An 18340-nucleotide genomic window follows, 5' to 3' on the forward strand; every position below is an offset into this window, starting at 1 on the left:
TAGGATGGCTGCTGGCTTTCCCTCTCCCCCGGAGTTTTAGCTGCACTGAAGTCAGAGGGTTTGTGTAAAACCAAACTTCTTTCACTGATGGTAAGAAAACAGCTTCCATGCTGGTTCACAAACTGTTAATGTGTGTCGGTAGACTGTGGGGGAGATAACATCAAACAGCTTACTTTCCCCGGGCAAGGAGGTCAGAATGGCCCACAGCAGGGAAACAGGCCACAAGAAACACAAGCCCCACTTGCTGGAAAAGCTCAGCGACTCTGGCGGAGTTAACCTTTCGGGTCGAGTGAGCCTTCCTGAGAGCTGTCTTTGACCCAAACCTTCCATGCTGACAGCACTCTATCTGGGCTGGCACCACCTAACAGGCTTTCCTAAACTGAACTAGCCCCATTTGGCTGTGTTTGGCTCCTATCCCTCTGAACCTTTCCTTTAGAGTGAAATGGTGTCTCAGTGGTTAGCACTACCTCAGCACCAGGGACCCAGGTCTGATTCCACCCTCAGGCGACTGTGTAGACTCTGTATATTCTCCCCCTCTCTGTGTGAGTTTCGGCTGGGTGCTCTGGTATCCTCCCACATTCCAAATATGTGCAAGTTTATGTGATTTGGGCAGGCTAACGAACCCATTAGTATTCAGGGGCATGGATATGCGTTAGCTGAGAGATATGCAGGATTATAGGGATTGGCAGGGATATGAAGGGGGATGTGGCTGGTTGGGTTACACTTTGGAGGATTGGTGTTCACTCGTTGAGTCGAATGGCCTGTTCCCACAACGAAACGCTCCAATCCAATCCAATCATCTGTCCAATTGATGTTGGCACTCAGAGGTAGCAGGACTAGATAAGGTGCACCCAAGGATTTTGCGCGGAAAGGAGACATTATAGAGGCACTTGCGATAAGATTATAGCCGTTACGAGATTCTGATGAGGTCCCAGGAGACTGGACGGTTGCCAACACGACAACCTTTTTCAAAAACGTGTTGGAAAGCTAATCCAGTTACTTATAGTCATGTCTGCTTAACTCCAAGGAAGCTTCTGGCAATAATTATTTGGAATAAAGCTCGTAGTTATGTGGAAAAGAAAGTGTGTTGGTAAGGAAAAGTCATGGTGAAATTGTGCATAACTAACTTGCTAATGCTTTTCAATGAATTAACAAAGTGTTGATGAGGGCAATGGTATTGATGGGGTTTACATGGATTTCCTGAAGGTACGACGCAACAGACTTGAGGTTCGTTGTCGTTCATAGTCTAACAGGCAGGGGTAACATGGATACAACATAAACTGTGTGGTGGGAAAGACAGAAGATCTTTTTGGATGTTTCGATGTTTTTCGATCTAGAGTTAGGTTTGGAATAGAGTTCGCAAAGTGTGAATATTGGGAACGCCATGTTCTGGGAAGGAGAAAGGACAAGGCTGTATATGGGATGCTTGGATAACAAGGGAAAGTGTAACTTTTGTCCAAGGGATAAAAGAAGCATATTTCATGTTTTTGGATGCTAAAATCAGACAGGGCCCATAATGAATATAAAAAGTAGAAATAGCTGAATTAGTAGAGCAAGAAGGTTCCATAAAATGACTTCAGCAATTAAGGTTGAAGAGTATCGCAAGGCATTGTATACATACATTCAAAATAAGAGGATAATAGGGAGAAGTTATGATCTCTCGAAGATAGAGGAGGGGACATTCATTGGTATTCACCCAGGAGAAGGATATGGAGGATCGTGAGATTAATGCAGGGCATGCGAACATGCCAGGGCATTTTGACATAAGAAAGAAGTGTTGGGTCTCTTAAAAAGCTCCAGGGCCTGATGGTATCTACCTCAGAGGAAAGAGAGAAGTTTGCCGGCGCTTTGATGATCTTTTCATCCACGCTAGCCAGTGGACAGATCCTGAAGGACTGGCAAGTATCTAATGTTGTTTTTCTGTTCAAGATGGGCGAAAGGGATAATTCAAGAAACTGTACACCAGTGAGTCTCTCATCAATGGTTGGGAAGCTGTTGGAGAGAATGCTTACTATGTATGTGCATTTGTAAAAGCGTGTCCAAATGAGGGGCAATCAACATGATTTTGTGTGGAGCAGATCATGTCTTACTAAGTTTGATTGAACTTTTTGAGTAGGTGACAACGGTGATCGAAGGGGATAGAGCAGTGTATTTTGTTTACATGCTTTTTAGTAAGACATTTAACAAGGTCCCTCACGGTAGCTTCATCCAGTAGATTAAGATGCATGGGATCCACTGTGACTTTTCCAGGACCAGTGGTGTTCTGCACAAATCTGTACTGGGAACATTTGTGTTTGTGTCCTGTGCCTTCTTTCGGTGCTGTTTAGCTAACTTACTTACCCAATTTAATGTCCCGCTCACCTCCGACACATAACCTAAATGTGAGATCCCCGACATTCGTCCTGCCAATTTCTGATTAATTAATTCAAATGGCCTCTAACGTCATGCCCAGATATTAATTCGAAGGGAGTCAAATGATTAGATTTCAGGATATTAATTCGAAGGGAGTCAATTTCAGAATATTTTTTCTTTAAGTACTCAGTTACCTGGTCTTCGTCGGGCTTCTCCGCAAAAAGGTGTGTCACTCCCACCTTGGATCCTTCCAAGACATTTCCAAGAACAAACTGACGTTCTGGACCTGACACTCTAGTCATTCAGTACCACGTTTACTTCCCCAGTCTTGAGTTGGCGCTCCAACCTGACCTTACATCGGGCAATGCTGAATTTCTGTCCATCTATCCCAGAAATTACCACTGTCTCGGGTAACGGATCGAAAAGAGTGCAAAGACATTCGTCTCTTGCTATTACAAAATGAACGATTCTGTATCTCTCAAAATAATACTTTCTTTCCACTCTTGCTCTGTTCTTCCTCAGTTAGCTTTACCAACAGAAGCGAATTCTTGATAGAGATCAGGCATGAATTCCGAACTTTCCTGGGCTGTGCACTCTCCTGCAACTTCTCGACGTTTCTTGGCGTTTCCTTTGCTACATTAATTAATGCCACTAGCTTGCCTCTTTTACCACATCTTTTCCCACAGAGCTTCCTTTAACGACCAGTACTGTGAGTGTACATGTAATATCTTAGCACAGTGGAAATCTGAGGCCTTTCATCTTCTTTCCACATCATCAGGTTCCTTATTAACCTATGGGAAACAATAGCCAGTGTTCCCTACTCTTTGTTCCTTAGTGTAGGATCTCCCCTTCGCCCAATTTCTATCCCTCACAGGATGCAAGTCTTGCCAGTAACTAAATTTTGCCTTCTGCAACAATCTGCCACGTCGTCTCACTTCTTGAGATTTCTGTTCATCCACATGAATTCTTGTTGTGTCGGGACCTGAGTTTTTCAACTCTTCCAGGGGAATAATCTCTTCTCGAGTCTCATCGGTCTTAACTATTTTTAAGACTTGCACCTATCTATCAAGATGACTATTTTAATTCTCTCGGTATCAACATAAGCCTGTTCCTCGTTTCGTCATTAAGTTTTTGAACTGCTGTCTATGCGCATCTGGTACCAATTCATAAGCACTCAAATTAACCTGCTTGACCTCTTCATTATCTCTTGATCACTCAGCTGATAGCACTGCATAAACCTCACTGACTCTGCCTACGAAATTAGACAGAACTAGCATTACCCACAATTCCACTGACCACTCTATTTGCCTCGCCAATAATTCAAATAAAATAAAGAAGGCTTCGACATCTTTCTCATCAAGACGTTTCAGTATTTTAACATATTCGGATTTGTCACTAATTCGTCTCTTCATCTCCATCCTGTTACTTGACTTTCCTGAATAAGTCATAATTTCTGAAGTTCAAATTCTCTCTCCTTTTCCCTTGCTTCTCTTTTTATCCATCACTTTTTTCGCTCTCTCTCTCTTTGCTCAGCTTCTCTTTCTTTTCGTTTCCCGCTTTCTCTTTATACATCTGCGAACTCCATTTTCCTCAATTATAATTTAGGTTTATTTTTCTACCTTTCCTGCACTGGTGTGTTTCTCTGACACATCTAAGTGGTTGAATTACTCACTTACAATTTCAGTTTCACTTTTGTCCTTGATTAAACAGAATTCTACCCTCTTCACTAATTCTAAAAGTGTGCTCTTTTCTTTTGTTTCGAAAAGTTCTTGGCAAATTTGGGAGCCATTTTGAAATCCCAGAATGTCTTTAGCAATTTTAAAAGCCATTTCTCTCACTTTTAATGTAACCAATCACAAGTAACAGAAATTTAAGAAATTGTCTCATCTACATTTTATTTCAGATCTCGGACACTAATTAGCATATGTTTAAATCTGCTGCGATCTTTCCTACCACAAATCTGATCAAATCTGTCCAAACCTCAGACAGGATCTGATTAATCTGTCCAGTTCACGTACCCAAGCCCCCTAGGTGTTGTGACACGGTGGCAAACCCTTCTGTTAATTAAAGTGAATACACACAATCAACCTCACTTCGCCTCATAATCTGCTAAAGTATGAATGACAATCAATTGTCCAAAATTCTACCATTTCACAAAAAATATTGATTTTATGCTGTCACTCTAAAAGTGAACGTTAAACAAGAGGTATTTGCAACTCTGTGTCTCCTTTTTCTAAATTATTTGATATTTACTTCCAAAGCTAGAACAATGTACTGATCTAATAAAACCCCTACTAAATTTATAAATACTCAGTTTTCAACATCAGACAATGGTTATCATTCCTACTGTCGATCTTCCTCTGTTTGTGTATCTTCCTGAGTCATCCTCAGTCATCTGATGCTTGGGTGTTTCATATGAAAAAGGTACCTTTGGCAGAGAATTTGGTGAAATCAGTACTACAAGTTCTCGATGCTGTTCTTCCTGGCTAACTGACCAAAACGCCTGCTTTTTTATACTCCAAGTATTGGATCGTCTCATTGATTCAATATTGTTAAAATAGTAAAATTCGAATTCAATTTGATTTTTGTTTCTTGGGACTTAATTTACACTGATTGGCTAATTCGAAATGCTGCCAAAACAATTGAGGTTTCTAGGTTACGGCCAAAGTTTTCCTCTTAAGTTACATATTTCAATTATCAGTCATATGAGAGGTGCTTGCCAGCTTTCACTCTCTCTTAAAAGTATATTAACCATCTTTAACTTCATAACAACAAAGTCTCTGTCTCTGAAACAAAACAATCATTTGGGGACTCGGCTACTTGTTCAGACTCCAGGTAAACGTTCCCTCCGCAATCACAGATTGGCCTATTCTACCTCTCATCATTTTCTTATTCCTCACGCCTGTGTCAAACGCTTTTGGCTTTTAGCAAATCCTTCCCGCCAAGGCTTTTTACTGCTCCGGCCTAGGTCTCCTCAATCCATTTTCGATGATTCTTTCAGCTACTCTAAAGCGGTGCCAGATCCTTGATTCCTCAAACATAAGTAGGTTTCCTTCTTCCTTTTGACGAAAAACTCCTCTGCTTTTTTCATTCAAGGCTTCTTCCACTTAACATTTCTTACCTGTCTCAGTGGGACAAAAATATCCAACAAGTGTTCCATAAACAGCTTATACATTTCTGTTGTACATTTCTGGTAGAACAACTGTTACCAATTTATACTCCCAATTTATACTTGTTTAATAAAAGCGTAATGTCCCCTCCCACAATTAAAAACGTTGCAGTACTGTCTACTCATATCCCTTGCCATTGCTGCGATAAACCTGACGCAGTTGTGGCTAGTTTAAGCGAAATGCTCTCCCACTGAGCGATCTGACACCCGGCTCGGCTCGGTGACGAGCACCAAATCCAACATGGCCTCCAGCATAGGCGACCTATGAATATTGGGTCAACAAACCCTCCTTGACACACTTGAAAAGAAAAAGGTTTCATCCCCGCCATCTGCACTCAGGAGGTTCCAAACAATATTGGGGAAATTAAAGTCAGCTGTAACAACAACTGTGTTACATTTGTACCTTACCTAATTCTACTGTCCAATCTGTTCTTCCATCTCTCTCTCTCTCTCTCACTCTCCTGTTATTGGGGTGTCGATAGAAAATATAAAATAAAGTGATTGTTCCTTGCCAGTTACTGACGTCCACCTATACTGACTCAGTAGACAAACCTTCCTCGGCGAGCTTTTTCAATGCAGCTTTGATGCACTCTCTATTTAAGAGTATGTTGCTGAAGAGAATTATCAGGATGTTGTCAGTGTTGGAGAGATTTTGTTTGTAAGTAAGATGGAGGGAGACTGACGTTGTTTACTGCATGGTAGAGGAGATTAGGGTGGTTTAGATGATTAGATTCCCTACAGTCCACACTGACCCTCCGAAGAGTGACCCACACAAACCCCTTTCGCTCTGCCTAATGCACCTGACAGTATGGGCAATTTAGCATGGCTACTTCACCTGACCTGCACATCTTCGGAATGTGGGAGGAAATCGGAGCACCGGCAGGAACCCCATACAGACACGCGGAGAACGTGCAAATAGCACACAGACAGTCGGCTGAGGCTGGAATTGAATCTGGGACCTGAGTGATTTGAGGCAGCAATGACCAACTTTGACACTGCGAGCATTGCTCACTTGCAAACTTCAGCGACACGCTTGGTCAGTGGGGGATTGAACCCACGGCTTTGGCATTATTAGTGCCACCCTCCAACCATCTGAGTGCAAGAGGAACATACGATTAGGCCCCATGTACATCCATGAGTATTTCTTGACTGAGCACTTCTGCCAGACCCTCTATGTGTTCAGATTTTTATTGCACCATCAGTTCAAACAAGGTGTGCGTTGGCTGAACAACAAATTCTTCATTATTCTCTTTCGTCTCTGCTTCGTTCTGTGATTTATGACCGGGGATCGGGTTACTACACAGTCTGGAAAAATTCTAGATCATTTTTCTTTGTACTGCTCAGTTACCTGGTCTTGCTGGGGCTTCTCCACAAGAATGGGTGTCAGTCCCATTTTGTATCTTGCTAAATCGTTCTTAAGAACAATCTATATTCCTGGAACTGACACTCTGTCAATCACTCCCACGGTTACTTCCCCAGTCTTGAGTGGACACTCCAACCTATCCTTACATAAGGCTACGCAGAATTTCTGTCCATGTATCCCATAACTTACAACTCTCTCAGCTTACAGGTCAGTAAAGTGTCAATACGCTCATCTCTTCCTAATTGAGACTGGTTAGATTCTGTATCTCTCAAAATCATAACTTCTTTCCCTTCTCCCCCTGTTATTTCTGAGCAAACTTTACCCACAGAGACGAATTCTTGATAGAGCTCTGGCACAACTGAATACAGAGCCCTTTCCGAGGTTGTACACTTACCTGCAGCTCCTCGACTTTTCTTGGGGTTTCCTTTATTACTTCTACTTCCGCATCTGCATGTACGTTCACTCCTGATAGTTGGCCATTCTATGACAATAATTGAGTTATCTCGGTGAAAGCCAAAGGTTGCATTTTAAGGCAACATCTTTCCATTCTCCAGTACACTGTGTGCCTGGTAGTAAGCCACATGATAGGTGTTTGCCAGCTTTCACTCTCTCTTCGAGGTATCGTACACGTCTTCACACTTGTAACACCTGCTGCACATCTTCATGACTTTATAATTGCTGATGTCTTCATTAATGGATATTTTTATCTATCGCTAATATATGTCTGTGCCACAATAGTTTGCGTTGTTTTACTGTTAACCTGAAGGCTGGTGGTTGCAACCCAGCCGTGGGCCAAGACTTTTTCTCAATCGCCTTCTCAGTCAAGATACTTAAAACTGAAAGTAGGAAAGAGTACTTATTAACCATAATGGATGTGGCTACCAGATTCCAGAGACAACTTCATTACAGAGTATCAAGGCAGAAAGTGTAGGCGGGGAGTGCATAGCTTTCTTCATACGGTAAGGGCTGCCAAACAGAGATTCAGTCGGAACAAGGGTCAAAGTATACTGCTAGGCTGTTTAATGAGGTTATGGATAGTTTAGGTATACAACAATTCAAATGCAGTGCATATCAGGAGTAATCCCAGGAAGCTTTAAAAAGGCAGGATCAGACCGAGAAGACCATGTTAAGAGCATATTGTCAGGATTACCCGAATAACTGGGATAAGGTTTTCCCATTAATTTCTTTTTTGACATTAGGGATGCCCCAAATGAATCTACGCAGTTCAATCCCTTCAAGTTAATATTCGGGCATGAAGTGAGAGACCCTTTGAAATTAATTAAAGAAAAACTGACAGAGCCAAAGTCTGGGATCTTAATCCTAGATTATGCATCACAGGTGAGGGAGAGGTTAAATCGAGTATGTGATTTAGTTAAACAGCACGTAAAGAGGGCGCAGCATAGCATGATGCAGGTGCGAGATGAAAGCGCTGAGATTCAGAAATTTTCAAGAAGAGCTTGTACTCCTCCAGGAAGTTGAGGATGGGATTGAACTGCCAGTTTACTTTTTGGAGAAACTCAGCATCCACTAGAGAAAATGAACCATGATCGAGAAATCGGAGGGATTTAGCGTTCATTAGCAGAGGGATTGAATTCAAGAGTCGTGAAGTGATGTTGCAGCTGTACAGGACCTTGGTTAGGCCACATTTGGAGTACTGTGTGCAGTCTGGTCGCCTCACTTTAGGAAAGATGTGGAAGCTTTGGAGAGGGTGCAGAGAAGATTTACCAGGATATTGCCTGGAATGGAGAATAGGTCGTACGAGTATAGGTTGAGAGTGCTAGGCCTTTTCTCGTTGGAACGGCGAAGGATGAGGGGTGACTTGATAGAGGTTTATAAGATGATCAGAGGAATAGATAGAGTAGACAGTCAGAAACTTTTTCCCCGGGTACAACAGAGTGTTACAAGGATACATAAATTTAAGGTGAAGGGTGGAAGGTATAGGGGAGATGTCAGGGGTGGGTTCTTTACCCAGAGAGTTGTGGGGGCATGGAATGCGCTGCCTGTGGGAGTGTTAGAGTCAGAATCTTTGGTGACCTTTAAGCGGCAATTGGATAGGTACATGGATGGGTGCTTAAGCTAGGACAAATGTTCGGCACAACATCGTGGGCCGAAGGGCCTGTTCTGTGCTGTATTGTTCTATGTTCTATGTTCTAAGCAAAACTGATACTAACACAAAACTGAATTGGCAAAAGCAGAGTTGATGTTCATTTGTCATAACATCGGTTAGGAAGGTTGATCCCACGGAAAACAAAGAGGAAGGCCATCCAGCAACATCCATGACCAACCTCGAACAAATAGTGTTTTGATACTTAGGACTGAGATGATGATATCCGAAATATGTTCCAAACGTCAACAGTGTAGTGGAAATTATTAACAAATTAGGTGAAAGAGATCACAAAGTTTCGGTGGACAGAACAATGTCAGGAGGCATTTGACCATTTGAAAACATTATCAACCAGCAAACCAGTTTTAGATTAGATTAGATTACTTACAGTGTGGAAACAGGCCCTTCGGCCCAACAAGTCCACACCGACCCGCCGAAGCGCAACCCACCCATACCCCTACATTTACCCCTTATTACCTAACACTACGGGCAATTTAGCATGGCCAATTCACCTGACCTGCACATCTTTGGACTGTGGGAGGAAACCGGAGCACCCGGAGAAAACCCACGCAGACACGGGGAGAACGTGCAAACTCCACACAGTCAGTCGCCTGAGTCGGGAATTGAACCCGGGTCTCTGGCGCTGTGAGGCAGCAGTGCTAACCACTGTGCCACCGTGCCGCCCACAAACCAAACGTTTAGCTAAACCAAACGTTTCAAAGCCCTTCATTGTTGCCATCGATGTCAGTGACATAGAAGTTAGAGTTATACTGCTGCAGGGAGATGACGATGTGATTGAACTACTGGTTGATTGCTTTTCAAAGAAACTAAACATCCACCAGTGGAAAATTCCACCATCGAAAAAGAACTATTGAGTTTGATACTTGCAACATTTTCATGTGTGTCACGAACGATGTGTCAGAGATGATTGTCCGCACAGATTACAATCCTCTTATGTTATATTTTGTTGGAGTCTAACGTAACGCTCTTTTTATTTATACATCGTACATGGTGTGGGTCGTAAGCATGAAAGCGTACATTTAACTAATGTAGAATAAGGAAGATTGGCATATGCTGACTGTTATATTAAGGTGGGAGGAAGTTAATATGAACTTAGATTCATGTTACCTGTATGTATTGGTAATTTATTTAAAGAATAGGAATAAAAGGACACCGCATTTTCATTATGATTGATCATTGTTTTCTTAAGGGGTGTGTTATGATGGTGTAGAAGTGTACGTTACCCTTAAGAGATTTGCAAAACAAGCAGATCTACCCGCAAAGCACAAGGTGTTGGGAACAAGGTAACAATGTAATACTTGATCGAACAGTTAGCTTAGCTGGGTTGCTATGAGACAAAACCAAATTTCAATTTCGGCAAATCAGTTTAAATTATGCCCCAAGACACCAAGCACCAATCAAGTTTGAATTCAGTATTTTGATAAAATTAAAACAAATAAAAAATCCCATGCTTTGGGGTATGAATGTCAGATGTTGCTTGCTCGTAAGAGCTCTCTGAAAATATCTCTCTTGTGAAGGGGTTTGCACAGACTAATAAAAGAGACTAAGCTGGAGAGAGAATCTACAGAGGAAAATCTACAGAGGACACTAGGCAAAGCTGACTGGCTTCGAAACTGATTTTTTTGCAGATCGTAATCGGGATTTTTATCGGACCAGTGTTGTCCAGGGTGAGGTAAAAGTTAGGGTCAAGGGAAAGGAGTTGTAAATAGTTGTTAGTTAATTATTCTCTGTTCGACGTTTTAAAGAAGTTCTTATTTTTTATTTAAATGATGACTTTGGGATTGTTTGTTGCCTCTCAAATTTTAGCAGATCACAGAGGGCAGGGGAGGTGGGGTTGGGGGGAGTGGCGAACCGTTTTCTGTGTTGCTGGTTTAAGTTAGCAGAGGAGTTTATCTTCTGTCATAACAGCGCACAGGATATTTTATTGCAATAACACGCAAACAGAGGTATGCAATAGAACTGATAGGCCGGAAACTACATACGCACCAAAGTTTTGAAGTTCTAAAGCCTGTTGACCCTACCCCATCAGTTCCATGGCATTCTCTGTCCACTCTGTTGCCTTTCTAATCTGAAAACAGCCTCACACGTCTATGTGGATTGTGTCACTTTGTAGAGGAAAGTAAAACGGTAGAGCTTCTATCTTTTATATTCGCTCAGATGATGCGGGTGCATCTGTCTAAAGTGGCACGAATTGCCAATTTCTAATTGCTGAGACGGCAGTTTAGAGTCAACCATATTGTTGATGGTCTACATTCCTACATAGGCCAGACCAGGTAATGATGTCTGATTTTCTTCCCTCAAGGACATTAAGGAGCGAAATGATTTTTTTTCTGACGTTCGACAATTGTTTCATGGTTACCATTATACAATAATTCCAGATTATTTTTATTATAATAAAATTTCACCATTTACCATGGTGGGATTTGAATCCTCGTTAAATCCAGAACATGAACTAAGTTTCTGGTTATACGTACAACCTCCCCTGCACTTTCTTCAAACTACTCTGAAGCATTAAAAAAGTACTGTTGAAGTAGCGCTCTGAACCTGCCCCAGTCATAAGCCTCAAAATACTCCGCACAATGTTATCTTCATTATATGCACATTGTAATATTGAGCAACATCTGAAAACGGGAACAGCTGTCATTCTGAGAAGATAAATTGAGAGAGAATTTTTTAAAAAATACAGATGTTGGGCAGTTCTGCAACTGGATATCAAGACATATTTTCACAAATTCTCTCATGTTTTCTTAGGGTCACGGAATACATTTGATGGCATTCTTGATGGATGTCTGCATGCATCAACCTCCAAAAGTAAGCAACCTCAGGGATCTCCACAGACTTCAGTGCGGAGCAACCGATTAGTGTGACAGTGCATCTATCAGGTTATGTTTTTAAACTTTCCAGCACTGCAATGATTACACTCACTTTCTTCTAGTTGATCGTATTCTACTGCGAAACCTCTTGCAAGAATGCCTACCTTGAAGAAGCTCTCCTCCTCCCTCTACAAGGATCTCAGTGAGTCCATCTCTCAGTGCACCCTCCAGGTCATCCACCTATCGTATTCCCAGCGCCCCTCCCCCAAATTCCCTCGCCCCTACCTTTTATCTCAGCCAGCTTGACACACCAGCCTCATTCCTGAAGTAGGGCTTATGCCCGAAACGTCGATTCTCCTGCTACTCGGATGCTGCCTGGCCTGCTGTGTTTTTCCAGCACCACATTTTTCAACTCTAATACTCCAGCATCTGCAGTCCTCACTTTCTCCTAGTTGATCTTAACTTACTGCGAATCCTCTTGCAAGGATGCCTACCATGAAGAAGCTCTCCGCCTCCCTCTACAAGGATCTTAGTGAGTCCCTGTCTCACTGCACCCCCCAGGTCATCCACCTATCGTATTCCCAGCGTCCCTCCCCCAAACTCCATCCCCCCTACCTTTTATCTCAGCCCGCTTGGCACACCAGCTTCATTCCTGAAGAAGGGCTTATGCTCGAAACGTCGATTCTCCTGCTCCTCGGATGCGGGCTGGCCTGCTGTGTTTTTCCAGCACCACATGTTTCAAATCTGGTACTCCAGCATCTGCAGTCCTCACTGTCTGCGTAGTGTCAGTAAAATTCACCGAGACAGCCATCAACCCACCTCCTATCATCCGTTTCAAACCTACTTCATTTAACAGTTGAACAAACAAGGACAGAACAAAATCACGACCTGCATGTTTCTCAGTAAGTCAGAAACAGTCTTGCCTTAACACTTATTCAACAGTTCTTGACTGTCAATCTGTCACATTTATATCACATCTTTTTTTTGTATTCTGTGTGTTTCTGGAGCTCGCAGTCTCTTACGGTCGAGGAATCGGGTATCCTCCAACTTACAAATGGTACCAAGGCATTGCCACATACTTACATTCTCTCTGATGGCTCTCTGAAGAGATTTCGAAGAAGATTATATATAGAGAGAGAGACCAATGTACATTTGATTCTTGGAACAACTCGAGGGTTTCATTGCAGTGGGTAATCTAAGTCTTAAATTATAACAGAAATATCGAAGAATATGTAATTGGTCAGAAAATAGAAGTGGATAATGTTAATCTTATTTTGACATTTACTCATCTCACGTGACTGCTGCTGTCTCTATCAGCATTCATTACTCCACGTGAGCTGTCGTTCAGAAGATTATAACGTTTGTGTGATGATCATTAATCGTATTGTTCTCGGGAAATAAAGGATTGATCGAATAAAATGCAAACCATCGACTTTTTAAAACAGATTGAGAATGGACGTCACACAACTAAAGCGGAAGTAAATGCCCAAATGATTAAACGCTCATGGTTGGTATTGCAAATTTAAAAGAGAGAACTTTTCACACAGTGAGTACTTAGGTCATGCCATTTCTTGACAAGAAATGTGAATGAGGCAGGTTCAATGGCGAGCATCCAAGATTGGAATTGGGTGCTTAGTTAAATATTGTGCAACAACATATGGAGTACATTGCCATGAGGGTTAGGATCGTTACTCGCTCGATCAGCTGAAAAGACTGCATTGGTTCCATGAAACGTCTATTATACTGTGATCAGTGAAATGGAATCATCATAAAGACAATGGGTTGAACTGTTTATAACCATGCTACAGAAGCATTGAAACTGATTGCTTTGGATGACAGATTCAATCAGATACTGATCTCGTTCCAATCTTGCTGCAAACAAGCACAAAAAAGCTGAATTCCAAACGTTAGTTCAATGTGACTGCCCTTGATATCAAGACTATGTTTGATTGGGTGTGATATTTTGGAGTCCGAGAAAGATGCAAGTCACTGCAAATCAGGGGAAAGATCCTCCGCTAGCTGGTGGCCTATCTTGCACAAAGGATATTGGTTGAGGTGTGTGTGGTCATTCATTTAATCTCATCTCAGTCATTTCTGTGCAGGTATTAATCAGGTTAGTGTCCTGAATTGTCAATATCCGCTGATGATTGCACAAAAGTCGTTATTTTGGCCACTCATCTGATCGCAAAGCAGTCTCTGTCCCGATGCAACCAGCCCTGGACAAATTCCAGCACGGTTCTGACAAGAGGCAAATAGCATTCACGCCACACAAATGCCAGGAAATGATCATATCCAATGATGTATATTCCCATTGTCCGTTGACATTCAATATTGTTACCATCACTGAAAGCCCTTACTGTCACCATTCTTGGGTTCGTCATCTCGAACAAGAAAGAATTTAACCATTGCCCCTTGACACTGAACTGAGCTACCATCACTGAGTTTCCTCCATTATCAAAATCATAGCATGATCAGATACTGAAGTGGAAACGCCTTATCGATAGTATGGCTGCAAGAGCAGATAACAGGCTGGATATCCTGCATAGAGGTACATGTATCTCTATGGTAAGTTGCTTTTGTTTGCATGTGAGGACAGACTGACTCCTTTTATCACACTATTGTCCAGTCTTTTTCAGTTAATGTCTATTCTGATTTTCTATGTTCTACACGAATTAGAAATATATTACTTTATATTCCATTCATTTCAGCATTTTAGCTCACCTAACTTGGCTTTTCTCTCTTTTTTTGAGAATGTATTGCTGGGAAAGCATAGCAAATTAGGCAGCATTGGAGGAGCAGGAGAATCGACGTTTCAGGCATAAGCCCTTCATCAGGAATGAGGCTTGTGGGCTGAGGTTAAGAGATAAAATGCGGGGTGGGGGTGGGGTGGGCAGCTGAAAAAAACGATAGGTGGATTGAACTTGAGAGAGATGGTGGTATGTCAGAGGGGAGGAGTGATGGGCAGGTCCAGTGGGCGAAGCCGAATTTGAGGCTTGGTACTTGGACAATCTGGAAATTACTCGTTTTTACTGGATCACTGTGTCTCATCATGAGCCAACTCTCTATCTGAACCAATTTGTTACTTTCATCGCTGTATGTTCTTATGTTGCAACGGAAATGGGCAGGTTAATCAGTGAGAAATATTTGATTCTATGGAAGATAAACACCATCAAGGCAATTTCGTCCTTCAAAATGATCAGGCACCAAACAAAGGGGAATATTGAAAAATTGCATTTTGTGAATATTAGATTTTATCAAGTAACATCTTGCTTATTCATAATTAAAGAGACCTTTCTGCCAAAGATCACGCTGTGACATTTACTTTGTTTTGAAGCAAATATATAAATGCAACCAGATGTTTGCATCTCAGGCGTACAACAGAGTCGACTTCCATTGATATAACAACGTTAATTAACCAGATCCTGAGTTGCTTCATAAATCGATTAAACACTCTTCACATTAAAATTGTTAGTGATTCGAAAGTTTTCAATGCCAGCAATGGGCAAAAATTGAATGAAAGCCATATAATATTGGATTGTGCAGTGCTTGATTGCATTGTACACCATTTCTTTGGCTGGTTCTGGACATCAGCATATTCTATATCTTTGAACTGTTGAGAAGATAAAAGAAATGGGAATTGCATCATATATCACAAACATATCTACTGTTCCTTTATGTTTAATGGTACCTGTTTAGAATATTAATGTTCGTAGTTATTGTTCTAATTTGGCTGCATTCATAAAGGAAAATGGATCAGTTGAGTAACTAATAACTATTTATTTATTTACTTGCGGCTGAGAGCGTCGTTGGTTGGCCAGCATTTATTACCCATCCCTAGTTTCAATTGAGAAGTGGTAATGACTTTTTTCAATCGCTGCAGTCCTTTTCAGTGGGATCACCAACAATGCCATTAGGACCGAAATTCTAGGATTTTGAACCAATGCCAGTGAAGGAGCAGAGATATTTCCTGTTTCCAAATCAGAATGGTGAATGGCTTGGGGTGCGGATAGGGTTACAAAATTTGGAGGCATTCCCTTACACCTGCTGCCCTTCTGCTGGGTGGGGGAGGAGCTTTCCGATGAACTTTCATGAATTTCTGCAGTGCGCATTGTACACTTTGCTCCTGCTAAACGTTGGTAGGGTGCGAGTGGATGTTTGCATATGTCATTCCAATGAGGCAGACTGTTTTATCTTTAGTGTTTTCGGGTCTGCATTAATCCTGTTAAGTGGGGAGTATTCCATCACACTCCTGACTTGTGCCTTGCAAGTACTGGAGTGCCCTTGTATCGTCAGGAGGTGTGTAACTCGCCGCATTATTTCCAGCCACGGACTTGCTCTTGCAGCTCGTGCGTTTTATGTGGTGAGTCCAGTTGCGTTTCTGATCAATTGTAATCCCCAGGATGTTGATAGTCGTGAAAACACCGTTGAATGTCAAAAGGCCGTCGGTTGGATTATCTCCTAAATTTAATGGTCACAGCCTAGCCTTTCTGTGGCACGAATGTTCCTTACCACCTGTTCCATGTGGACACGGACCATTTCAGTACCTGAGGATTCTTGAATAGTAAACAACTGTGCAATCATCAGCAAACATCCGCACTGTTGACCATACGATGGATGGAAGAATATTGATGAAGCAGCTGACGATGGTTAGGCCTGGGACATTGCCCTGAGGAATGACTGCAGAGATGTCCTTCAGTTGAGATGATGGGCCTCCAAAAAGTATAACCATCTTACTCTCTGTCAGGTATGACTCTTATGACCGAAGAGTTTGCCTTCAAACTCCCATTCATTGCAGAATTTTCCAGGGCTCCTTGACGCCACACGGAGTCAAGTGCACCCTTAATTAGATGGGCTGCCATTTTCGCCTCATCTCTGGAATTAAGCTATATTATCCATGTTTGAACCAAGGGTGCAATGAGGTCAGGGACTGAAAGGCCCTGGTAGAATCCAAACTGGGCGTCACTGAGCAAGTTATTTTTTAGCACTGTTGATGACGCCTTCTATTGCTTTACTAATTATCAAGAGCAGACTAAGGGGGTGGTAATTGGCTGGGTTGGATTTATTCTGCTTTTTAGGTATAGCATGTATCTGGGCGATTTCCGATATTGTCGGATAGATGTCAGTGTTGTAACTATACTGGAACAGATTGGCTAGCGGAGCAGCAGGTTCTGGTGCAACGTCTTTAGTACTACTGCCAGAACGCTGCGAGGGCTGTATCTTTTGCAGTATCCAGTGTCTCCAACCGTTTCTTGATATCACGTGGAGCGACTCAAATTGGCTGAACACTGGTATCTGCTGGGGACCAGCGGAGGACTACGAGATGGGTTGTCTACTGATCACTTCTGATTGAAGCTTGCTGCACAAGCGTTAGGCTGATCTTTTGCACTATGGTTTTCGGCTCTTCCATCATTCAGGATGGGCACATTTGCACTGCGTTGTTTCGAAGTCCACCATTATTCTTGCAAGAATGTGGCACGACTGCACAGCTTAGGTACAATCCGTTGGTTGTGTGATCACTTATATCTGTCTATCACCTGCTACCCATGCTGGGTGACATACAAGTAGTCCTGTTTGGTGGCTTCACCAGGTCGACACATCACCTTCAGGTCTGCACTGGTGCTGATCCTGGCATGCCCACCTGCACAGTCTATTGAATCAGAGTTGATCTCATGGCTTGGTTCTAATGGTTGGTTGAATGGTTGCTTTGCCAGGCCATAAGTTTTCAGGTGGGTCTGGAGTACTATTCAGCTGCTGCTGATGGCCCACAGCAACTCATAAATGTCCAGTCTTGAGTTTGGGGATCTATTGGAAGCCCACCTCATTTAGCCTGTGATAGTGCCACACAACAAGATGGATGGTGCCCTCAATGGGAACGCAGGACTTCAACTCTACAAGGACTCTGCGGTGGTCAACCTGAATGATACTGTCATGGACAGAATTAGCTGCAGTTATCAGAATGGTAAGGATGAGGTCAGGCATGATTTTCCCACTTGTTAGTTCCCTCACCTCGCACTGCAGACCCAGTCTAGCAGCTATGTCCGTAAAGGCTGAATCAGCTCGATCAATAGAGCTGCTGCCGAGCCACTCTTGTTGATTGACATCAAAATCCCACACACAGAACATAAATTAACCCCTTGCCATCTTCCGTGCTTCCTCCAGTTGTTGTTCAACATGCAGGAGTACCATTCCTAAGCTGAGGAACGACAGTACATGGTAATCAGCAGGAGGTTACATTGTCTGTTCTTAACGTGAATCCATGAGGCTTCATGGGATCCACCGTCTTTGTTGAGGACTTCCATGGCAACTCCCTCCGGATTGGATACAACTGTGCCACCACTATTGCTGATTGTGTCCTGCCAGTAGCGAAGAACTTATTCAAGGATTGTAAAGGTGGTTTCTGGGAAATTGTCTTTATGGTGCTACTCTGTAATTAAGTCTGTGACAGACTGTTACTTGACTAGTCTTTGAGACAGCTCTCCCAATTTTGTCCCCAGCCCCCAGATGATAGTAATTAAGAC

The sequence above is a fragment of the Chiloscyllium plagiosum genome, unplaced genomic scaffold (assembly GCF_037043375.1).
Source record: "Chiloscyllium plagiosum isolate Xiang-an unplaced genomic scaffold, Cpla_swu_hap1 HiC_scaffold_29, whole genome shotgun sequence".
NCBI lineage: Eukaryota > Metazoa > Chordata > Chondrichthyes > Orectolobiformes > Hemiscylliidae > Chiloscyllium > Chiloscyllium plagiosum.